The sequence below is a fragment of the Cryptomeria japonica genome, unplaced genomic scaffold, assembly GCF_030272615.1.
Source record: "Cryptomeria japonica unplaced genomic scaffold, Sugi_1.0 HiC_scaffold_76, whole genome shotgun sequence".
Lineage (NCBI taxonomy): Eukaryota > Viridiplantae > Streptophyta > Pinopsida > Cupressales > Cupressaceae > Cryptomeria > Cryptomeria japonica.
The window spans coordinates 350001-375000 of NW_026728898.1; the positions used below are offsets into that span (position 1 = coordinate 350001).

The 25000-nt window shown below is 60.6% G+C and overlaps 2 non-coding genes across 2 annotated transcripts; both read left to right on the top strand.

The window, feature by feature from the left end:
• The first annotated feature begins 13100 nt into the window (after window positions 1–13100).
• On the top strand, window positions 13101–13219 carry LOC131864088 (5S ribosomal RNA). Its single transcript, XR_009362979.1, has one exon. It is a non-coding gene; the product is annotated as a 5S ribosomal RNA (ribosomal RNA).
• Window positions 13220–21023: 7804 nt separating this feature from the next.
• LOC131864089 (5S ribosomal RNA) lies at window positions 21024–21142 on the top strand. Its single transcript, XR_009362980.1, has one exon. It is a non-coding gene; the product is annotated as a 5S ribosomal RNA (ribosomal RNA).
• The last annotated feature ends 3858 nt before the right edge of the window (window positions 21143–25000 follow it).

Genomic DNA, 25000 nt, shown 5'->3' on the forward strand with positions numbered 1-25000 from the left:
ACGAGGCATGAAGCACCCACGGGAGCCGGAGCATGACGATGCAGAGTCTCGGTTCACAGGAGCCTGGGAAGAACATCCCGTACGGAACCCTTTACCCGAAAACATCCGAACCGCACATGCTCGCGACAGTCCTGCCGTTAGAGAATGCACCGTGCACGCGACCGAGTAAGGCCACTCAGAGACATCCATTTCCCAGGTATATGCCCCCTACGCACTTTTGGTGGCGCAACTCGCACGAACAGTCCCACCTCGACCCCGTAAACAAGCTTTTTTGCCTCGAAGAGTTCGTCGGAGACGAAGAAGCAACCTTCAGTGCAAACGTAGCACTCTTTTGTGCAACCGCCCAAACAACGCCCCCTCTACCCTCTGTCGAAACACTCGGCATTGCTGCTCCCTAAGGTGAGCTTCTCCTCATAGGCAATTCCGCTCTTATCCGGTCACGTTTGTGTGCCCGAATTTCGCAAGGCAACCTCCATGGGACATGGAAAAGACTCGAGAAGAGAGCTCGCTCACGGGAGAGAGAAGCCAAGGAGACCACGAGAGTGCTGAGAGTGGGACAGCGCTGAATAGGCGGGAGAAGCCTGCGCGTATAAACGGAGATATATATCCAATTGCAACGAAGGAACGTGCCAAAGATCGAGAACAATGGCAGAAATGCTAGTAACGTGCACTTCGGGACCAACGCATCACCGGAAGACAACCGCCAAACATCGAAAGAGTCGCGATGCTCCGCAACCTACGTGCAAAGCGGTCGCACACCGGGTAAGGGAGTGAGAGCCCCAAACATAGCTGGGCGAGGCGCTCACTCCGCTCTTTAATATCTCGTTAATACCGCCAAGGAAATGGCACAAGCACACACACACAAGCATCCTCGGAAGAGGACAGTTCGAGTGACAGGTCAAATCCAAGAGTTCCGAAGACTACCTCCAGGAACAATCGGGAACAAGACCGATTACAAGTCGTCGAGTCTGTTACTGGGCGAACACGAGATGCGCACAGGAAATCGATCAGCCCTCACAATGGCCCAAGGCCAGAGATCGGACTGCTACGATTTACCCCAACAATCATCGTGCCACTCTTCGCAGAGAGGTGATAGACGCCAACGAGCCCGCGCATAGCAATCGAGGTGTAAAAAGGGCGTTGAAGGCAGGAAGCCTGGACGAAAGAGGCTACGAGGTCACCTCGAAGCGGTCTAAGAATCGGGCGCACTTGGGGCGACTACCAGTGCCAACCCCTTATCCCGCGGTGCGTCCGACACACAGAAATTTCCAAGGCGGCCAAGGAGCCTCCCCGCATAGCAATCGGGGTGTGAGGTTACGGATGCAGCATTGATAGCAATCGAGGTGTGAGGCGAAGGATGCAGAAGTGAGAGCCGAGGGATGTAGCAGAGATAGCAATCGGGGTGTGTGATGCAGAAGAGATAGCAATCGAGGTGTGCGGTGGGAAGGGCCCAGCAGCCAGAATGCATGAAGCGACGGATGAAGCAGTGATGACAACCGGGCTGTGAGGAGAGGAGGGATGCAGCCAAGAAAGCAATCAGGGCTCGAGGCAAGGGATGCATCAAGGATAGCAATCATGTTGTGAGGCGAGATTCCAAAGGCTAAACGTGAGAGGCTGCAGGGTCGACTCAGAGAGGTCTATGCATGTGAGAGGCTGAAAGCAAGGTCGACTCGGAGCGGTCTATGCATCGGGCGCGCTTGGGGCGACTACCAGTGCCAACCCCTTATCCCGCGACGCGTCCGACAAAGAGAACGTTCCAAGGCGGCAGAGGAGGTTACCAGCCGAAGGATGCAGTAGCAATAACAGGTATAGTTCCGCGGCGGCCGAGAAGACTCACCGCATAGGAATCGGGATGCGAGGCGAGGGATGCGGCGGGAAGGCCCCGACGGCTAAACGGAAGAGGCTGCAGGGCCGCCTCGGAATGGTCCAAGCATCGGATGCGATTGGGACGACTACCAGTGCCAACCCCTTATCCCGCGATGCGTCCGATACACAGATAGTTCCAAGGCGGCCGAGGAGCCTCACCGCATATCAATCGGGGTGCGAGGCGAGGGATGGGGCGGGAAGGCCCCAACGGCTAGACGGAAGAGGCTTCAGGGCCACCTCGGAATGGTCCAAGCATCGGACGCGCTTGGGGCGACTGCCAGTGCCAACCCCTTATCCCGCGATGCGTCCGATACACAGATGGTTCCAAGGCGGCCGAGGAGCCTCACCGCATAGCAATCGGGGGTGCGAGGCGAGGGATGGGGCGGGAAGGCCCCAACGGCTAGACGGAAGAGGCTTCAGGGCCGCCTAGGAATGGTCCAAGCATCGGACACGCTTGGGGCGACTACCAGTGACAGCCCCCTATCCCGCGATGCGTCCGATACGAAGATGGTTCCAAGGCGGCCGAGGAGCCTCACCGCATAGCAATCGGGGTGCGAGGTGGGGGATGCGGCGAGATGGCCCCAACGGCTAGACGGAAGAGGCCACAGGGCCGCGTCGGAATAGTCCAAGCATCGGACGCGCTTGGGGCGACTACCAGTGACAACCCCTTATCCCGCGATGCGTCCGATACGAAGATAGTTCCAAGGCGGCCGAGGAGCCTCACCGCATAGCAATCGGGGTGCGAGGTGGGGGATGCGGCGAGATGGCCCCAACGGCTAGACGGAAGAGGCTGCAGGGCCGCCTCGGAATAGTCCAAGCATCGGACGCGCTTGGGGCCACTACCAGTGACAACCCCTTATCCCGCGATGCGTCCGATACGAAGATAGTTCCAAGGCGGCCGAAGAGCCTCACCGCATAGCAATCGGGGTGCGAGGTGGGGGATGCGGCGAGATGGCCCCAACGGCTAGACGGAAGAGGCCACAGGGCCGCCTCGGAATAGTCCAAGCATCGGACGCGCTTGGGGCGACTACCAGTGACAACCCCTTATCCCGCGATGCGTCCGATACGAAGATAGTTCCCAGGCGGCCGAGGAGCCTCACCGCATAGCAATCGGGGTGCGAGGCGAGGGATGCGGCGAGATGGCCCCAAAGGCTAGACGGAAGAGGCTGCAGGGCTGCCTCGGAATAGTCCAAGCATCGGACGCGCTTGGGGCGACTACCACTGCCAACCCCTTATCCCGCGATGCGTCCGATACACAGATAGTTCCGAGGCGGCCGAGGAGGTGGGGGATGCAGCGAGATGGCCCCAACGGCTAGACGGAAGAGGCTGCAGGGCCGCCTCGGAATAGTCCAAGCATCGGACGCGCTTGGGGCGACTACCAGTGACAACCCCTTATCCCGCGATGCGTCCGATACACAGATAGTTCCGAGGCGGCCAAGGAGCCTCACCGCATAGCAATCGTGGTGCGAGGTGGGGGATGCGGCGAGATGGCCCCAACGGCTAGACGGAAGAGGCTGCAGGGCCGCCTCGGAATGGTCCAAGCATCGGATGCGCTTGGGGCGACTACCACTGCCAACCCCTTATCCCGCGATGCGTCCGATACACAGATAGTTCCAAGGCGGCCGAGGAGCCTCACAGCATAGCAATCAGGGTGCGAGGCGAGGGATGCGGCGAGAAAGCCCCAACGGCTAGAGGGAAGAGGCTTCAGGTCCGCCTCGGAATGGTCCAAGCATCGGACGCGCTTGGGGCGACTACCAGTGACAACCCCTTATCCCGCGACGCGTCCGATACACAGATAGTTCCAAGGCGGCCGAGGAGCCTCACCGCATAGCAATCGGGGTGCGAGGCGAGGGATGCGGCGAGAAGGACCCAACGGCTACACGGAAGAGGCTTCGGGGCCGCCTCGGAATGGTCCAAGCATCGGACGCGCTTGGGGCGACTACCAGTGACAACCCCTTATCCCACGACGCGTCCGATACACAGATAGTTCCAAGGCGGCCGAGGAGCCTCACCGCATAGCAATCGGGGTGCGAGGCGAGGGATGCGGCGAGAACGACCCAACGGCTACACGGAAGAGGCTTCGGGGCCGCCTCGGAATGGTCCAAGCATCGGACGCGCTTGGGGCGACTACCAGTGACAACCCCTTATCCCGCGACGCGTCCGATACACAGATAGTTCCAAGGCGGCCGAGGAGCCTCACCGCATAGCAATCGGGGTGCGAGGCGAGGGATGCGGCGAGAAGGACCCAACGGCTAGACGGAAGAGGCTTCGGGTCCGCCTCGGAATGGTCCAAGCATCGGACGCGCTTGGGGCGACTACCAGTGACAACCCCTTATCCCGCGACGCGTCCGATACACAGATAGTTCCAAGGCGGCCGAGGAGCCTCACCGCATAGCAATCGGGGTGCGAGGCGAGGGATGCGGCGAGAAGGACCCAACGGCTAGACGGAAGAGGCTTCGGGTCCGCCTCGGAATGGTCCAAGCATCGGACGCGCTTGGGGCGACTACCAGTGACAACCCCTTATCCCGCGACGCGTCCGATACACAGATAGTTCCAAGGCGGCCGAGGAGCCTCACCGCATAGCAATCGGGGTGCGAGGCGAGGGATGCGGCGAGAAGGACCCAACGGCTAGACGGAAGAGGCTTCGGGTCCGCCTCGGAATGGTCCAAGCATCGGACGCGCTTGGGGCGACTACCAGTGACAACCCCTTATCCCGCGACGCGTCCGATACACAGATAGTTCCGAGGCGGCCGAGGAGCCTCACCGCATAGCAATCGGGGTGCGAGGCGAAGGATGCGGCGAGAAGGACCCAACGGCTAGACGGAAGAGGCTTCGGGTCCGCCTCGGAATGGTCCAAGCATCGGACGCGCTTGGGGCGACTACCAGTGACAACCCCTTATCCCGCGACGCGTCCGATACACAGATAGTTCCAAGGCGGCCGAGGAGCCTCACCGCATAGCAATCGGGGTGCGAGGCGAGGGATGCGGCGAGAAGGACCCAACGGCTAGACGGAAGAGGCTTCAGGGCCGCCTCGGAATGGTCCAAGCATCGAACGCGCTTGGGGCGACTACCAGTGACAACCCCTTATCCCGCGACGCGTCCGATACACAGATAGTTCCGAGGCGGCCGAGGAGCCTCACCGCATAGCAATCGGGGTGCGAGGCGAGGGATGCGGCGAGAAGGACCCAACGGCTAGACGGAAGAGGCTTCAGGGCCGCCTCGGAATGGTCCAAGCATCGGACGCGCTTGGGGCGACTACCAGTGACAACCCCTTATCCCGCGACGCGTCCGATACACAGATAGTTCCGAGGCGGCCGAGGAGCCTCACCGCATAGCAATCGGGGTGCGAGGCGAGGGATGCGGCGAGAAGGACCCAACGGCTAGACGGAAGAGGCTTCAGGGCCGCCTCGGAATGGTCCAAGCATCGGACGCGCTTGGGGCGACTACCAATGACAACCCCTTATCCCGCGACGCGTCCGATACACAGATAGTTCCGAGGCGGCCGAGGAGCCTCACCGCATAGCAATCGGGGTGCGAGGCGAGGGATGCGGCGAGAAGGACCCAACGGCTAGACGGAAGAGGCTTCAGGGCCGCCTCGGAATGGTCCAAGCATCGGACGCGCTTGGGGCGACTACCAGTGACAACCCCTTATCCCGCGACGCGTCCGATACACAGATAGTTCCGAGGCGGCCGAGGAGCCTCACCGCATAGCAATCGGGGTGCGAGGCGAGGGATGCGGCGAGAAGGACCCAACGGCTAGACGGAAGAGGCTTCAGGGCCGCCTCGGAATGGTCCAAGCATCGGACGCGCTTGGGGCGACTACCGTTGCCAACCCCTTATCCCGCGATGCGTCTGATACACAGATAGTTCCGAGGCGGCCGAGGAGCCTCACCGCATAGCAATCGGGTTGCGAGGCAGATTATTGGGAAGGGAACCCCCTGGGATGCGGCTCAAGCAGTGCCCAAAGGGACTGGAATGCGGAATCACATCGAGAGACCCAAATGCTATACGAGGGCTCAAATCGAATTATCGATTTGGCCACGACATGGACGCATCGGAACGACTACCTTTGCCGAACCACTCGCAATTGCATCCATACCGAAACCAATAGACATTTCCGTTAGAGCCCTCGCATAGCATTCGGGAATCTCGCATGCCCCTCTAAATCGACCAATGCTGGCGCTCAATGAAAATCCGAGCGCTACCACCGTTCGAGCGCCAGCATTGGTCGAGTTAGAGGGGCACGGGGGAGAATGCTCCAGTCAACACCTCCCCTATATAAGTTATTTGTCCGATTCTCGCACAACCGTAGTCTGCCTCGTCGAATCAAACAACGGTCCCAGATTCCGACTTCCGTTCCGTAGAGACCCAAAAGCTAGATGGAGGCTCGCAAGAAAGAGAGTCGGCGCATAGCAATCGGGTTTCTCGAACGTTTAGGGACCGAGCTCACTTGCGGATAGGGCAAAATCCGCCAAGCAACCCAAAAGCTAGACGGGGGCTCGAATCGAATCGCCTAGGCGGCCACAACAACGACGTGTTGGATCGACTACCAGTGCCAAACCATTCAGCAAGACTAGTCTGTGTCGAGGCCGGATAGAGATTCTCAGAGAGCGCCCGCATAGCATTTAGGAGACCTGCCGCGTCCCTCACACTCGACAAATGGTGGTGCACGTTTATAAATCCGAGCGATCCCAACCCTTTCAAGCACCAACATCGGTCGAGATAGAGGGGCACGGAGGGGGCTGCGTGAGACAACACAGTCCCCTATATAAGTTATTTGTCCGATTCTCACACATCCGAAGAATGGTCATCAAATCGGACAACAGCCCAAACTTCCGACTTCCGTCCCAGAAAGCCCAAGAGCTATCTAAAACGTTCATGGCCGGAACTCGATCGCGGCTATACCAGTCCGCCAAGCAACCCAAAAGCTAGACTGGAGCTCTAGTCGAATCACCTCTGTGGCCATTGCAAGGACGTGTTGGAGCGACTACCATTGCCGAACCATTCCGCAGGTCGAGTCCATACCAAGGCCGCATAGAGATTCACGATGAGCTCCTGCATAGCAATCAGGAGACTTGCCGTGTCCATCACAATCGATAAATCCTGGTGCAAGATTTTTGCATCCGAGCGCTCCAACCAGTCGAGCACCAGCATCAATCGACATAAACGGGCACGGGGGGAGGATGCTCGAGAACACTACCTCCCCTATATAAGTTATTTGTCCGATTCTCAAGCAGCCGAAGTCTGGTCATCGAATCGGGTCAAAGACCACAACTTCCGACTTTACCCACAATGCAAGTCATCGAATCGAACATCGGCCCCCGAGTCGGACTCCATGCGTATGTCAGGTCATCGGACCCAAATTCCGCCTTCCTGCGCATGGCGGGCCATCAATATCAACTCGGTCATCGGACCCAAACTCCGCCTTTTTGCGTATGGCACGCCTTCAAATCGGTCATCGGACCCAAATTCCGCCTTCCTGTGCATGGCGGGCCATCAACATCAACTCGGTCATCGGACCCAAATTCCGCCTTTCTGCGCATGGCACGCCATCAACTCGGTCATCGGACCCAAATTCCGCCTTCCTGCGCATGGCAGGTCATCGGACACAAATTCAGACCTCGCCAATATGCCTACGTATCGAATCGGTCATCGGACCCAACTTCCGACTTCATCCATACTGTAGGGTCTTTGAGGTTGGCGCGGTGCGCTCAACCCAGGGAGTCGACCCATCGAAGCATACACCTCCCCTATATAAGCTATTTGTCCGATTCCCACACCTGTGTAGTTTGCACCTCTGACCAGGACATCGACCCCAACTTCCGAACTCGACTGCAACGACGGCACCAGCGCCTTGGTGCGCACCTTGCGACGCACAGTCCCAACATTCGCCTTCCTGCACATGGCAGGTCATCGGACCCAAATTCCGACCTCGCGAGTATGCCTACATATCGAATCGGTCATCGGACCCAACTTCCGACTTCATCCATACCGTAGGGTCTTTGAGGTTGGCGCGGTGTGCTCAACCCGGGGAGTCGACCCAACGAAGCATACACCTCCCCTATATAAGCTATTTGTCCGATTCCCACACCTGTGTAGTTTGCACCTCCGATCAAGACATCGACCCCAACTTCCGAACTCGCCTCCAACGACCGAACCAGCGCCTTGGTGCGCACCTTGCAACGCACAGTGCCAACATTCGCCTTCCTGCACGTGGCAGGTCATCGGACCCAAATTCCGACCTCGCGAGTATGCCTACATATCGAATCGGTCATCGGACCCAACTTCCGACTTCATCCATACCGTAGGGTCTTTGAGGTTGGCGCGGTGCGCTCAACCCGGGGAGTCGACCCAACGAAGCATACACCTCCCCTATATAAGCTATTTGTCCGATTCCCACACCTGTGTAGCTTGCACCTCCGATCAGGACATCGACCCCAACTTCCGAACTCGACTAAAGACCGCACCAGCGCCTTGGTGTGCACCTTGCAACGCACAGTGTCAACATTCGCCTTCCTGCACATGGCAGGTCATCGGACCCAAATTCCGACCTCATGAGCATACCTACTAATCGAATCGGTCATCGGACCCAACTTCCGACTTCATCCATACCGTAGGGTCTTTGAGGTTGGCGCGGTGCGCTCAACCTGGGGAGTCGACCCATCGAAGCATACACCTCCCCTATATAAGCTATTTGTCCGATTCCGACACCTGTGTAGTTTGCACCTCCGCTCAGGACATCGACCCCAACTTCCGAACTCGCCTGCAACGACCGAACCAGCGCCTTGGTGCGCACCAAAAGTGCGCACTTTTGGAGGGCACTTTTGTGCGCTCCAAAGGTGCGCACTTTTGGAGGGCACTTTTCTGCGCTCCAAAGGTGCGCACTTTTGGAGGGCACTTTTTGGAGGGCACTTTTCTGCGCTCCAAAGGTGCGCACTTTTGGAGGGCACTTTTTGGAGGGCACTTTTCTGCGCTCCAAAGGTGCGCACTTTTGGAGGGCACTTTTTGGAGGGCACTTTTCTGCGCTCCAAAGGTGCGCACTTTTGGAGGGCACTTTTTGGAGGGCACTTTTCTGCGCTCCAAAGGTGCGCACTTTTGGAGGGCACTTTTTGGAGGGCACTTTTCTGCGCTCCAAAGGTGCGCACTTTTGGAGGGCACTTTTTGGAGGGCACTTTTCTGCGCTCCAAAGGTGCGCACTTTTGGAGGGCACTTTTTGGAGGGCACTTTTCTGCGCTCCAAAGGTGCGCACTTTTGGAGGGCACTTTTTGGAGGGCACTTTTCTGCGCTCCAAAGGTGCGCACTTTTGGAGGGCACTTTTTGGAGGGCACTTTTCTGCGCTCCAAAGGTGCGCACTTTTGGAGGGCACTTTTTGGAGGGCACTTTTCTGCGCTCCAAAGGTGCGCACTTTTGGAGGGCACTTTTTGGAGGGCACTTTTCTGCGCTCCAAAGGTGCGCACTTTTGGAGGGCACTTTTGTGCACTCCAAAGGTGCGCACTTTTGGAGGGCACTTTTCCTGTGCTCCAAAGGTGCACACCTAGGTGAGCACCTTCGACCACACCTTGTAGCACACCAAACTCTGACTTTCGACTTCATCCGCAATGCAGGGTCTTTGAGGTTGGCGCAATGCGCACAACCAGGGGAGTCGACCCATCAAACCCAACACCTCCCCTATATAAGCTATTTGTCTGATTCTCATACATGCGTAGCCTGCAGGAGCAATTAGGACATCGACCCCAACTTTCGGCTTCTAAACGAAAACAAGGTCTTTGAGGTTGGTGTAATGCGAACAACTAGGGGAGTCAACCCATCAAACCCAACACCTCCCCTATATAAGCTATTTGTCTGATTCTCATACATGTGTAGTCTACAGGAGCAATTAGGACATCGACCCCAACTTTTGACTTCTTAACGAAAACAAGGTCTTTGAGGTTGACGTAATGCGCACAACCAGGGGAGTCGACCCATCAAACCCAACACCTCCCCTATATAAGCTATTTGTCCGATTCTCATACATGTGTAGCCTGCAGGAGCCATTAGGACATTGACCCCAACTTTTGACTTCTTAACGAAAACAAGGTCTTTGAGGTTGGCGTAATGCGCACAACCAAGGGAGTTGACCCATCAAACCCAACACCTCCCCTATATAAGCTATTTGTCTGATTCTCATACATGTGTAGCCTGCAACAACGATTAGGACATCCACCCCAACTTCTGAATTCGTCTGCGTTGACCGCACCAAAGGTGCACGCCTTGGTGCTCACCAAAATCCGACTTCCGACTTCTTCTGCTATGCGGGGTCTTTGAGGTTGGCGCAGTGCGCACAACCAGGGGAGTCAACCCCACCGAATGCAACACCTCCCCTATATAAGCTATTTGTCTGATTCTCATACATGCGTAGACTGCAGCAATGATTAGGACATCCACCCCAACTTTTGACTTCTTAAACAAGACAGGGTCTTTGAAGTTGGTGCAGTGCACACAACCAGGGGAGTCGACCCATCAAACGCAACACCTCCCCTATATAAAGCTATTTGTCCGATTCTCATACGTGTAGTCTGCAGCAGCGATTAGGACATCGACCCCAACTTCCGAATTCGTTTGCATTGACCGCACCAAAGGTGCACGCCTTGGTGTGCACCCTGGAGTGCACTTTGGTGCTCACCTCGGTGCACACTTTGGTGTGCACCTCGGTGTGCACCAAAGGTGCGCACCTTGGAGCGCACCAAAGGTGTACACTTTGGAGCGCACCACATAGGGTCTTTGAGAGGTTGGCGCAGTGCGCACACCAAGGTGGGTGTTGAGGTGCGTGCCGAGGTGGGTGGGTGCTAGGGTGCGCTCCATGGTGGGTGCCAGGGTGGGTGCGTGCTAGGGTGGATTCCAAAGAGGGTCATAGGGTGGGTGCCAAGGTGGGTTGGTGATATAGTGGGTTCAAAGGTGGGTACTAGGGTGGGTTCCAAGGTGGGTCACAAGTTGGGTGCCAGGATGCGTGGGTGTTAGGTTGGGTGCCAAGGTGGGCTCCTGCGTGGGTGGGTGCTAGGGTGGGTTTCAAGGTGGACGCGAGGGCGGGTGCCAAGGTGGGTAACAAGTTGGGTGTTAGGATGGGTGAGTGCTAGAGTGGGTGCCAAGGTGGGTGGGTGCTAAGGTGGATGCCAAGGTGGTTCACAGGGTGGGTGGGTTCTAGGGTGAGTTCCAAGGTGGGTCACAGGTTCAGTGCTAGGGTGGGTGTCAAGGCGGGTGTCGAGGTGCCTGGGTGCTAGGGTGTGGATGCCAATGTGGGTCATAGGGTGGGTACTAGGGTGGGCTGCAATGTGGGTGCCAAGGTGGGTAACATGCTCGGTGGGTTCTAAATTGGGTGCCAGGGTGGGTGTGCACCCACCTTGCCCGAGGTGGGTGCCAAGGTGCCAGTGTGGGTGGGTGCTAAGGTGGATGCCAAGGTGGGTGAGAAGGTGGGTGATAGGTTGAGTGGTAGGATGGGTGGGTGCCAAGATGGGTCACAGGGTGGGTGCAAGGGTGGGTAGGTGCTAGGGTTGGTGTCAGGGTGGGTGGGTGCTAGGTTGGGTTCCAAGGTGGGTGCGAGGGTGAGTGTCAAGGTGGGTCACAGGTTAGGTGCTAGGATGGGTGAGTGCTAGGGTGCAAAGGTGCCAGGGTGGGTGCTAGGATGGGTCGATGCTAGGGTGAGTGGCAAGGTGGGTCCACAAGTGTCAAGGTGGGTGCCGAGGTGGGTGCCAAGTCGGCGACTGCTATGGTGGATGCCAAGGTGGGTCACGGGGTGGGTGCCAAGTTGCTAGGTTGGGTTCCAAGGTGGGTGCCAACGTGGGTGCTAGGGTGCGTGGGTTAAAGGGTGTGTCACAACGTGGGTGCCAGGATGGGTGCGCACCCACACTGGCCAAGACGGGTGCGGGTGCAAGGTTGGGTTCCAAGCCCGGTCACAGGCTGGGTGCTAGGATGGGTGGGTGCCAAGGTGGGCACCAGGGTGGGTGCACCCACCCTGGCCAAGGTGGGTCACGGGGTGGGTCCTAGGGTGGGTAACGGGGTGGGTACTAAGGTGCGTGCCAAGGTGGGTCATAGGGTGGGTGCCAAGGTGGGCACCAGGGTGGGTGTGCACCAACCCTAGCCAGGGTAGGTCACGGGGTGGTTGTCGGGGTGGGCGTCAAGGAGCCAAGGTGGGTGGCAAGTAGCCAAGTTGCGTGCCAAGGTGGGTGTCGGGGTGGGTGCCAAGGATCCAAGGTGGGTGCCAAGGAACCAAGGTGGGTGTCTGGGTGGGTGCCGAGGTGGGAGCCAGGGTGGGTCCCAAGGTGAGTGCAAAGGTGGGTGCCAGGGTCAAGGTGAGTGCCAATGTGGGTTCCAAGGTGCCAGGGTCAGGGTGAGTGCCAATGTGGGTTCAAAGGTGCTAAGTTGGGTGCGAGGTTGGGTGCGAGGGTGGGTGGGTGCCAAGGTGTGCTAGGTGGAAGCCCGGGTGGGTCGGCATCCCATGGGTGTCGAGTTGGGTGCCTGATGGGTGCTTCTTGTCAAGTTTTAGTCGTCGGGACTCATTTCGAGCCTTAGAGGTCGTTTCTTGTCCGGTTGCCCTGTCTTCGACCTGGGAACCCAATTTTGGTCCTCGGGTCCCATTTTTTTTTGTCTCGCATCCCACTTTTGGCCTGTGGCCTTTTCGGGGTCGATTCTCGTTTTGGGCATCAGAGCATGTTTCTTCTCCTAAAACCCAATATTTGTTTATTAAGTCTCGGAACACATTTTTGTTCTCGTGGACCCATCATGGGTCTTGGAACGCATTTGTGGTCCTTGGGTCCCATTTTGCATCCCGAAACTTGTGTTTTGGTGCTTGATCCCTATTTTGGGTGCCCACCTTGCACCAAGTGCGCACCCGGGGCAAACCGAGCGCCTTGGTGCACCGGGGCAAGATCGAGCGTGCACCCGAGGCGCCCCGAACATGCACCAAGGTGCACTCGGCCCACATGTGAGCGCAGGTCGTTGCGCCCGAGGTGGTGTGTGGGCACCGCGTTGCAGACGGGACACTGCACGCACACGACGCCCCCTCCAGGTGCACGCACGTAGGCCGGGCCGGGTGCACACCCGACGCCCTAGCAAGGTGCGCGCACCCGGGCAGGGCTCACACTTGGCGAACGGGGCGCACTTCGCGAGGGAGGGTGTGCACCTCGACGGGGGTGGGTGGCCGGGGTGGATTCGCACGTGGGTCGCGGTTTGCTAAGTACACACTGCGACAAGCTCATAACGGGTGCGATCATACCAGCGTTAGTGCACCGGATCCCATCAGAACTCCGCAGTTAAGCGCGCTTGGGCCGGAGTAGTACTGGGATGGGTGACCTCCCGGGAAGTCCCGGTGTTGCACCCTTTTTTAGTTTTTCGCCGGGCGTCGCAATGCTATTTGAATAAACCTTTTGCCCGTTTGCGTTCTCGTCGGGGCCGGGCCGGGCCGGGGTGCGCTGCCCGCACTACCGCGCGCGCGGGGGCGACACCGAGCGCGCACCCGAGGCGCCCCGAGCACACAGGCCACGGTGCAACCCGGGCGTTGTGCGCGCACCCCGGTGCGCCCGAGGTGCTGCGCGCGCACCCAGGTGAAATCGGTGTGCACCTCGGCCAGTGCGCGCTCGGTCGAGTCGCGCACGTTGGCCAAGGTGCACGGTGATGTTTCTTACTCTAAGGTTCCGCACCAGACGCCCGGGACAGGTGAGCGAAGCTGGGCGGGGCCGGGTGCGCGGCCGGGGCAGGTGCACGCAGCTGGAGAGAGCTTTGGAGCACACTTCGGAGCGCACCAATGATGCGCTCCATTCAAAAGTTTCCTGAAAAGGCAAAAAAAGTTGAGATTATAGAATTTCCCACTTGAGAGATTGTAAAAAAAAAAAATTTAAAATGAAGGAAACGCGGGTGCCAAGGTGTGCGCAGCCCAGCCAAGGTGTGCGCACCAAGGCGCCCACCCTGGCGAAGGTGCACGCAAGGTGCGCACCCGAGGCAAACCGGACAATTAACCCAACTTTCGACTTCGCGCGCACCTTGGAGCGCACTTCGGAGCGCTCCTTGGTGCGCACCAATCTTGGGCACCTCGGAGTGCACCATGGCGCCCACCAAGGTGCGCACCCGGGGCAAACCGAGCTCCGACTTCGTGCGCACCTTGGAGCGCACGAAAGGTGCGCACCATGGCGCCCACCAAGGTGCGCAGCCCAGCCAAGGCGTGCGCATCAAGGTGCGCACCCTGGCGAAGGTGCGCACCCGGGGCAAACCGAGCTCCGACTTCGTGCGCACCTTGGAGCGCACAAAAGGTGCGCAACCCAGCCAAGGTGTGCGCACCCCGGTCAAACCGAGCTCCGAATCGTGCGCACCAGAGGTGCACGCCATCGTGCGCACCTTGGAGCACACTTCGGAGCCCTCCTTGGTGCGCGCCGATGTTGCGCACCTCGGAGCGCACCCGGGGAAAACAATGCAATTAACCCGACTTTCGACTTCGTGGGCACCTCGGAGCGCTCTCGGGTTCGCACCTCGGAGCACACCGAGGTGCGCACCTTTGATGCGCTGCCTTCACCAATTTCCAGAAAAGGCAAGAAAACATTGAGAAGGTGTGCGCACCGAGGTGCCCACCCTGGCGAAGGTGCACGCGAGGTGCGCACCCGGGGCAAACCGGGCTCCGACTTCGTGCACGCCGCACCTTGGAGCACACTTCGGAGCGCTCCTTGGTGCGCACCAGGGCGCGCAACCCAGCCGAGGTGCCCACCCCGGCGAAGGTGCACGCGAGGTGCGCACCCGGGGCAAACCGGGCTCCGACTTCGTGCACGCCATGGTGCCCACCGCGGCGAAGGTGCACGCGAGGTGCGCACCCGGGGCAAACCGGGCTCCGACTTCGTGCACGCCGCACCTTGGAGCACACTTCGGAGCGCTCCTTGGTGCGCACCATGGTGCCCACCAGGGCGCGCAACCCCGCCGAAGGTGCACGCGAGGTGCGCACCCGGGGCAAACCGGGCTCCGACTTCGTGCACGCCGCACCTTGGAGCACACTTCGGAGCGCTCCTTGGTGCGCACCATGGTGCCCACCAGGGCGCGCAACCCCGCCGAAGGTGCACGCGAGGTGCGCACCCGGGGCAAACCGGGCTCCGACTTCGTGCACGCCATGGTGCGCACCGCGGCGAAGGTGCGCACCCGGGGCAAACCGGGCTCCGACTTCGTGCACGCCGCACCTTGGAGCACACTTCGGAGCGCTCCTTGGTGCGCACCAGGGCGCGCAACCCAGCCGAGGTGCCCACCCCGGCGAAGGTGCACGCGAGGTGCGTACCCGGGGCAAACCGGGCTCCGACTTCGTGCACGCCGCACCTTGGAGCACACTTCGGAGCGCTCCTTGGTGCGCACCATGGTGCCCACCAGGCCGCGCAACCCAGCCAAGGTGTGCGCACCAAGGTGCACGCGAGGTGCGCACCCGGGGCAAACCGGGGTCCGACTTCGTGCACGCCGCACCTTGGAGCACACATCGGGGCGCTCCCGGGTTCGCACCGGCGTTGCGCACCGTGGTGGGCACCTCGGAGCACACCAAGGTGGGCAGCGAGGTGCGCACCTTTGATGCGATGCCTTCACTAATTTCCATAAAAGGCAAAAAAAAAACGAGATTTTAAAATTTCCGTTTTGAAAGATAGTGAGAAAAAGGGAATGCTGGTGCCATCTTGAGCCCGCCCTGGTGCGCAGCCCAGCCAAGGTGTGCGCACCAAGGTGCCCACCCTGGCGAAGGTGCGCGCCCGGGCAATTAACCCAACTTCCAACTTCGCGCGCGCCAGGGTGGGAGCGCACCCAACAACCGGGCCTGGGAAGAGCCAATGCGAGAAACCCCACCAAACGCTCTGACAAAAAAAGAGGGGGCGCTCCAGTAACCCCGCTTCGGAGCGCACCCTGGGCAAACCCAGCCAAGGTGCCCACCCCGGCCAAGGTGCAGGCGAGGTGCGCACCCGGGGCAAACCGGGCTCCGACAACGTGCACGCCGCACCTTGGAGCACACTTCGTAGCGCTCCCGGGTGCGCACCTCAGAGCACACCAAGGTGGGCAGCGAGGTGCGCACCTTTGATGCGCTGCCTTCACTAATTTCCAGAAAAGGCAAAAAAAAAAGGAGATTTTAAAATTTCCGTTTTGAAAGATAGTGAAAAAAACGGATACGCGCGTGCCATCTTGAGCCCGCCCTGGTGCGCAGCCCAGGTAAGGTGCCCACCCTGGCAAAGGTGCGCACCCGGGCAATTAACCCTACTTCCGACTTCGTGCGCGCCAGGGTGGCAACCGGGCCTCGGAAGAGCCAATGCGAGAAACCCCACCAAACGCTCCGACAAAAAAAGAGGCGGCGCTCCAATAACCCCGCTTCGGAGCGCAGCCGGGGCAAACCCAGCCAAGGTGCCCACCCCGACGAAGGTGCACGCGAGGTGCGCACCCGGGGCAAACCGGGCTCCGACAACGTGCACGCAGCACCTTGGAGCACACTTCGAAGCACTCCCGGGTGCCCACCGGCGTTGCGCACCGTGGTGGGCAGCGAGGTGCGCACCTTTGATGCGCTGCCTTCACTAATTTCCAGAAAAAGGCAAAAAAAAATGAGATTTTAAAATTTCCGTTTTGAAAGATAGTGAAAAAAAAGGAACGCGGGTGCCATCTTGAGCCCGCCCTGGTGCGCAGCCCAGGCAAGGCATGCGCACCAAGGTGCCCACCCGAGGTGCACACCCGGGGCAAACCGGGCTCCGACTTCGTGCAGGCCGCACCTTGGAGCACACTTCGGAGCGCTCCTTGGTGCGCACCATGGTGCCCACCAGGGCGCGCAACCCAGCCAAGGTCTGCACACCAAGGTGCCCACCCCGGCGAAGGTGCACGCGAGGTGCGCACCCGGGGCAAACCGGGCTCCGACTTCGTGCACGCCATGGTGCCCACCGCGGCGAAGGTGCACGCGAGGTGCGCACCCGGGGCAAACCGGGCTCCGACTTCGTGCACGCCGCACCTTGGAGCACACTTCGGAGCGCTCCTTGGTGCGCACCATGGTGCCCACCAGGGCGCGCAACCCAGCCAAGGTGTGCGCACCAAGGTGCACGCGAGGTGCGCACCCGGGGCAAACCGGGGTCCGACTTCGTGCACGCCGCACCTTGGAGCACACATCGGAGCGCTCCCAGGTTCGCACCAGCGTTGCGCACCTTTGATGCGCTGCCTTCACTAATTTCCAGAAAAGGCAAAAAAAAACGATATTTTAAAATTTCCGTTCTGAAAGATAGTGAAAAAAACGGAACGCGGGTGCCATCTTGAGCCCTTCCTGGTGCGCAGCCCAGGCAAGTTGTGCGCACCAAGGTGCCCACCCTGGCGGAGGTGCGCGCCCGGGGCAAACCGGGCTCCGACTTCGTGCACTGCATGGTGCCCACCAAGGCGCGCAACCCAGCCAAGGTGCCCACCGCAGCGAAGGTGCACGCGAGGTGCACACCCGGGGCAAACCGGGCTCCGACTTCGTGCACGCCGCACCTTGGAGCACACTTCAGAGCGCTCCTTGGTGCGCACCAGGGCGCGCAACCCAGCCGAGGTGCCCACCCCGGCGAAGGTGCACGCGAGGTGCGCACCCGGGGCAAACCGGGCTCCGACTTCGTGCACGCCATGGTGCCCACCGCGGCGAAGGTGCGCACCCGGGGCAAACCGGGCTCCGACTTCGTGCACGCCGCACCTTGGAGCACACTTCGGAGCGCTCCTTGGTGCGCACCATGGTGCCCACCAGGCCGCGCAACCCAGCCAAGGTGTGCGCACCAAGGTGCACGCGAGGTGCGCACCCGGGGCAAACCGGGGTCCGACTTCGTGCACGCCGCACCTTGGAGCACACATCGGGGCGCTCCCGGGTTCGCACCGGCGTTGCGCACCGTGGTGGGCACCTCGGAGCACACCAAGGTGGGCAGCGAGGTGCGCACCTTTGATGCGATGCCTTCACTAATTTCCATAAAAGGCAAAAAAAAAACGAGATTTTAAAATTTCCGTTTTGAAAGATAGTGAGAAAAAGGGAATGCTGGTGCCATCTTGAGCCCGCCCTGGTGCGCAGCCCAGCCAAGGTTTGCGCACCAAGGTGCCCACCCTGGCGAAGGTGCGCGCCCGGGCAATTAACCCAACTTCCAACTTCGCGCGCGCCAGGGTGGGAGCGCACCCAACAACCGGGCCTGGGAAGAGCCAATGCGAGAAACCCCACCAAACTCTCTGACAAAAAAAGAGGGGGCGCTCCAGTAACCCCGCTTCGGAGCGCACCCTGGGCAAACCCAGCCAAGGTGCCCACCCCGGCCAAGGTGCAGGCGAGGTGCGCACCCGGGGCAAACCGGGCTCCGACAACGTGCACGCCGCACCTTGGAGCACACTTCGTAGCGCTCCCGGGTGCGCACCTCAGAGCACACCAAGGTGGGCAGCGAGGTGCGCACCTTTGATGCGCTGCCTTCACTAATTTCCAGAAAAGGCAAAAAAAAAAGGAGATTTTAAAATTTCCGTTTTGAAAGATAGTGAAAAAAACGGAACGCGCGTGCCATCTTGAGCCCGCCCTGGTGCGCAGCCCAGGTAAGGTGCCACCCTGGCAAAGGTGCGCACCCGGGCAATTAACCCTACTTCCGACTTCGTGCGCGCCAGGGTGGCAACCGGGCCTCGGAAGAGCCAATGCGAGAAACCCCACCAAACGCTCCGACAAAAAAAGAGGCGGCGCTCCAATAACCCCGCTTCGGAGCGCAGCCGGGGCAAACCAAGCCAAGGTGCCCACCCCGACGAAGGTGCACGCGAGGTGCGCACCCGGGGCAAACCGGGCTCCGACAACGTGCACGCAACACCTTGGAGCACACTTCGAAGCACTCCCGGGTGCCCACCGGCGTTGCGCACCGTGGTGGGCAGCGAGGTGCGCACCTTTGATGCGCTGCCTTCACTAATTTCCAGAAAAAGGCAAAAAAAAATGAGATTTTAAAATTTCCGTTTTGAAAGATAGTGAAAAAAAAGGAACGCGGGTGCCATCTTGAGCCCGCCCTGGTGCGCAGCCCAGGCAAGGCGATGCGCACCAAGGTGCCCACCCGAGGTGCACACCCGGGGCAAACCGGGCTCCGACTTCGTGCAGGCCGCACCTTGGAGCACACTTCGGAGCGCTCCTTGGTGCGCACCATGGTGCCCACCAGGGCGCACCCGGGGCAAACCGGGCTCCGACTTTGTGCACGCCGCACCTTGGAGCACACATCGGAGCGCTCCCAGGTTCGCACCAGCGTTGCGCACCTTTGATGCGCTGCCTTCACTAATTTCCAGAAAAGGCAAAAAAAAACGATATTTTAAAATTTCCGTTCTGAAAGATAGTGAAAAAAACGGAACGCGGGTGCCATCTTGAGCCCTTCCTGGTGCGCAGCCCAGGCAAGTTGTGCGCACCAAGGTGCCCACCCTGGCGGAGGTGCGCGCCCGGGGCAAACCGGGCTCCGACTTCGTGCACTGCATGGTGCCCACCAAGGCGCGCAACCCAGCCAAGGTGCCCACCGCAGCGAAGGTGCACGCGAGGTGCGCACCCGAGGTGCACACCCGGGGCAAACCGGGCTCCGACTTCGTGCACGCCGCACCTTGGAGCACACTTCAGAGCGCTCCTTGGTACGCACCAGGGCGCGCAACCCAGCCAAGGTGCTCACCCCGGCGAAGGTGCACGCGAGGTGCGCACCCGGGGCAAACCGGGCTCGGACTTCGTGCACGCCGCACCTTGGAGCACACATCGGAGCGCTCCCGGGTTCGCACCAGCATTGCGCACCTTTGATGCGCTGCCTTCACTAATTTCCAGAAAAGGCAAAAAAAAGAAAAAAATGAGATTTTAAAATTTCCGTTTTGAAAGATAGTGAAAAAAACGGAACGCGGGTGCCATCTTGAGCCCGCCCTGGTGTGCAGCCCAGGCAAGTTGTGCGCACCAAGGCACCCACCCTGGCCAAGGTGGGTCACGGGGTGGGTCCTAGGGTGGGTAACGGGGTGGGTACTAAGGTGCGTGCCAAGGTGGGTCATAGGGTGGGTGCCAAGGTGGGCACCAGGGTGGGTGTGCACCAACCCTAGCCAGGGTAGGTCACGGGGTGGTTGTCGGGGTGGGCGTCAAGGAGCCAAGATGGGTGGCAAGTAGCCAAGTTGCGTGCCAAGGTGGGTGTCGGGGTGGGTGCCAAGGATCCAAGGTGGGTGCCAAGGAACCAAGGTGGGTGTCTGGGTGGGTGCCGAGGTGGGAGCCAGGGTGGGTCCCAAGGTGAGTGCAAAGGTGGGTGCCAGGGTCAAGGTGAGTGCCAATGTGGGTTCCAAGGTGCCAGGGTCAGGGTGAGTGCCAATGTGGGTTCAAAGGTGCTAAGTTGGGTGCGAGGTTGGGTGCGAGGGTGGGTGGGTGCCAAGGTGTGCTAGGTGGAAGCCCGGGTGGGTCGGCATCCCATGGGTGTCGAGTTGGGTGCCTGATGGGTGCTTCTTGTCAAGTTTTAGTCGCCGGGACTCATTTCGAGCCTTAGAGGTCGTTTCTTGTCCGGTTGCCCTGTCTTCGACCTGGGAACCCAATTTTGGTCCTCGGGTCCCATTTTTTTTTGTCTCGCATCCCACTTTTGGCCTGTGGCCTTTTCGGGGTCGATTCTCGTTTTGGGCATCAGAGCATGTTTCTTCTCCTAAAACCCAATATTTGTTTATTAAGTCTCGGAACACATTTTTGTTCTCGTGGACCCATCATGGGTCTTGGAACGCATTTGTGGTCCTTGGGTCCCATTTTGCATCCCGAAACTTGTGTTTTGGTGCTTGATCCCTATTTTGGGTGCCCACCTTGCACCAAGTGCGCACCCGGGGCAAACCGAGCGCCTTGGTGCACCGGGGCAAGATCGAGCGTGCACCCGAGGCGCCCCGAACATGCACCAAGGTGCACTCGGCCCACATGTGAGCGCAGGTCGTTGCGCCCGAGGTGGTGTGTGGGCACCGCGTTGCAGACGGGACACTGCACGCACACGACGCCCCCTCCAGGTGCACGCACGTAGGCCGGCCGGGTGCACACCCGACGCCCTAGCAAGGTGCGCGCACCCGGGCAGGGCTCACACTTGGCGAACGGGGCGCACTTCGCGAGGGAGGGTGTGCACCTCGACGGGGGTGGGTGGCCGGGGTGATTCGCACGTGGGTCGCGGTTTGCTAAGTACACACTGCGACAAGCTCATAACGGGTGCGATCATACCAGCGTTAGTGCACCGGATCCCATCAGAACTCCGCAGTTAAGCGCGCTTGGGCCGGAGTAGTACTGGGATGGGTGACCTCCCGGGAAGTCCCGGTGTTGCACCCTTTTTTAGTTTTTCGCCGGGCGTCGCAATGCTATTTGAATAAACCTTTTGCCCGTTTGCGTTCTCGTCGGGGCCGGGCCGGGCCGGGGTGCGCTGCCCGCACTACCGCGGCGCGCGGGGGGCGACACCGAGCGCGCACCCGAGGCGCCCCGAGCACACAGGCCACGGTGCAACCCGGGCGTTGTGCGCGCACCCCGGTGCGCCCGAGGTGCTGCTGCGCGCACCCAGTGAAATCGGTGTGCAGGTTTGCACTCGGCCAGTGCGCGCTCGGTCGAGTCGCGCACGTTGGCCAAGGTGCACGGTGATGTTCTTACTCTAAGGTTCCGCACCAGACGCCCGGGACAGGTGAGCGAAGCTGGGCGGGGCCGGTGGTGCGCGGGCCGGGGCAGGTGCACGCAGCTGGAGAGAGCTTTGGAGCACACTTCGGAGCGCACCAATGATGCGCTCCATTCAAAAGTTTCCTGAAAAGGCAAAAAAAGTTGAGATTATAGAATTTCCCACTTGAGAGATTTGTAAAAAAAAAAAATTTAAAATGAAGGAAACGCGGGTGCCAAGGTAGTGCGCAGCCCAGCCAAAGGTGTGCGCACCAAGGCGCCCACCCTGGCGAAGGTGCACGCAAGGTGCGCACCCGAGGCAAACCGGACAATTAACCCAACTTTCGACTTCGCGCGCACCTTGGAGCGCACTTCGGAGCGCTCCTTGGTGCGCACCAATCTTGGGCACCTCGGAGTGCACCATGGCGCCCACCAAGGTGCGCACCCGGGGCAAACCGACCGACTTCGTGCGCACCTTGGAGCGCACGAAAGGTGCGCACCATGGCGCCCACCAAGGTGCGCAGCCCAGCCAAGGCGTGCGCATCAAGGTGCGCACCCTGGCGAAGGTGCGCACCCCGGGGGCAAACCGAGCTCCGACTTCGTGCGCACCTTGGAGCGCACAAAAGGTGGCGCAACCCAGCCAAGGTGTGCGCACCCCGGTCAAACCGAGCTCCGAATCTGTGCGCACCAGAGGTGCACGCCATCGTGCGCACCTTGGAGCACACTTCGGAGCCCTCCTTGGTGCGCGCCGATGTTGCGCACCTCGGAGCGCACCCGGGGAAAACAATGCAATTAACCCGACTTTCGACTTCGTGGCACCTCGGAGCGCTCTCGGGTTCGCACCTCGAGCACACCGAGGTGCCCACCCTGGCGAAGGTGCACGCGAGGAGTGCGCACCCGGGGCAAACCGGGGCTCCGACTTCGTGCACGCCGCACCTTGGAGCACACTTCGGAGCGCTCCTTGGTGCGCACCAGGGCGCGCAACCCAGCCGAGGTGCCCACCCCGGCGAAGGTGCACGCGAGGTGCGCACCCGGGGCAAACCGGGCTCCGACTTCGTGCACGCCATGGTGCCCACCGCGGGCGAAGGTGCACGCGAGGTGCGCACCGGGGCAAACCGGGCTCCGACTTCGTGCACCGCCGCACCTTGGAGCACACTTCGGAGCGCTCCTTGGGTGCGCACCATGGTGCCCACCAGGGCGCGCAACCCCGCCGAAGGTGCACGCGAGGTGCGCACCCGGGGCAAACCGGGGCTCCGGACTTCGTGCACGCCGCACCTTGGAGCACACTTCGGGAGCGCTCCTTGGTGCGCACCATGGTGCCCACCAGGGCGCGCAACCCCGCCGAAGGTGCACGCGAGGTGCGCACCCGGGGCAAACCGGGGCTCCGACTTCGTGCACGCCATGGTGCGCACCGCGGCGAAGGTGCGCACCCCGGGGCAAACGGGCTCCGACTTCGTGCACGCCGCACCTTGGAGCACACTTCGGAGCGCTCCTTGGTGCGCACCAGGGGCGCGCAACCCAGCCGAGGTGCCCACCCCGGCGAAGGTGCACGCGAGGTGCGTACCCGGGGCAAACCGGGGCTCCGACTTCGTGCACGCCGCACCTTGGAGCACACTTCGGAGCGCTCCTTGGTGCGCACCCATGGTGCCCACCAGGCCGCGCAACCCAGCCAAGGTTTGCGCACCAAGGTGCACGCGAGGTGCGCACCCGGGGCAAACCGGGGGTCCGACTTCGTGCACGCCGCACCTTGGAGCACACATCGGGGGCGCTCCCGGGTTCGCACCGGCGTTGCGCACCGTGGTGGGCACCTCGGAGCACACCAAGGTGGGCAGCGAGGTGCGCACCTTTGATGCGATGCCTTCACTAATTTCCATAAAAGGCAAAAAAAAAACGAGATTTTAAAATTTCCGTTTTGGAAAGATAGTGAGAAAAAGGGAATGCTGGTGCCATCTTGAGCCCGGCCCTGGTGCGCAGCCCAGCCAAGGTGTGCGCACCAAGGTGCCCACCCTGGCGAAGGTGCGCGCCCGGGCAATTAACCCAACTTCCAACTTCGCGCGCGCCAGGGTGGGAGCGCACCCAACAACCGGGCCTGGGAAGAGGCCAATGCGAGAAACCCCCACCAAACGCTCTGACAAAAAAAGAGGGGGCGCTCCAGTAACCCCGCTTCGGAGCGCACCCTGGGCAAACCCAGCCAAGGTGCCCACCCCGCCAAGGTGCAGGCGAGGTGCGCACCCGGGGCAAACCGGCTCCGACAACGTGCACGCCGCACCTTGGAGCACACTTCGTAGCGCTCCCGGGGTGCGCACCTCAGAGCACACCAAGGTGGGCAGCGAGGGTGCGCACCTTTGATGCGCTGCCTTCACTAATTTCCAGAAAAGGCAAAAAAAAAAGGAGATTTTAAAATTTCCGTTTTTGAAAGATAGTGAAAAAAACGGAACGCGCGTGCCATCGCGCGTGCCATCTTGAGCCCGCCCTGGTGCGCAGCCCAGGTAAGGTGCCCACCCTGGCAAAGGTGCGCACCCGGGCAATTAACCCTACTTCCGACTTCGTGCGCGCCAGGGTGGCAACCGGGCCTCGGAAGAGCCAATGCGAGAAACCCCACCAAACGCTCCGACAAAAAAAGAGGCGGCGCTCCAATAACCCCGCTTCGGAGCGCAGCCGGGGCAAACCCAGCCAAGGTGCCCACCCCGACGAAGGTGCACGCGAGGTGCGCACCCGGGGCAAACCGGGCTCCGACAACGTGCACGCAGCACCTTGGAGCACACTTCGAAGCACTCCCGGGTGCCCACCGGCGTTGCGCACCGTGGTGGGCAGCGAGGTGCGCACCTTTGATGCGCTGCCTTCACTAATTTCCAGAAAAAGGCAAAAAAAAATGAGATTTTAAAATTTCCGTTTTGAAAGATAGTGAAAAAAAAGGAACGCGGGTGCCATCTTGAGCCCGCCCTGGTGCGCAGCCCAGGCAAGGCATGCGCACCAAGGTGCCCACCCGAGGTGCACACCCGGGGCAAACCGGGCTCCGACTTCGTGCAGGCCGCACCTTGGAGCACACTTCGGAGCGCTCCTTGGTGCGCACCATGGTGCCCACCAGGGCGCGCAACCCAGCCAAGGTCTGCACACCAAGGTGCCCACCCCGGCGAAGGTGCACGCGAGGTGCGCACCCGGGGCAAACCGGGCTCCGACTTCGTGCACGCCATGGTGCCCACCGCGGCGAAGGTGCACGCGAGGTGCGCACCCGGGGCAAACCGGGCTCCGACTTCGTGCACGCCGCACCTTGGAGCACACTTCGGAGCGCTCCTTGGTGCGCACCATGGTGCCCACCAGGGCGCGCAACCCAGCCAAGGTGTGCGCACCAAGGTGCACGCGAGGTGCGCACCCGGGGCAAACCGGGGTCCGACTTCGTGCACGCCGCACCTTGGAGCACACATCGGAGCGCTCCCAGGTTCGCACCAGCGTTGCGCACCTTTGATGCGCTGCCTTCACTAATTTCCAGAAAAGGCAAAAAAAAACGAGATTTTAAAATTTCCGTTCTGAAAGATAGTGAAAAAA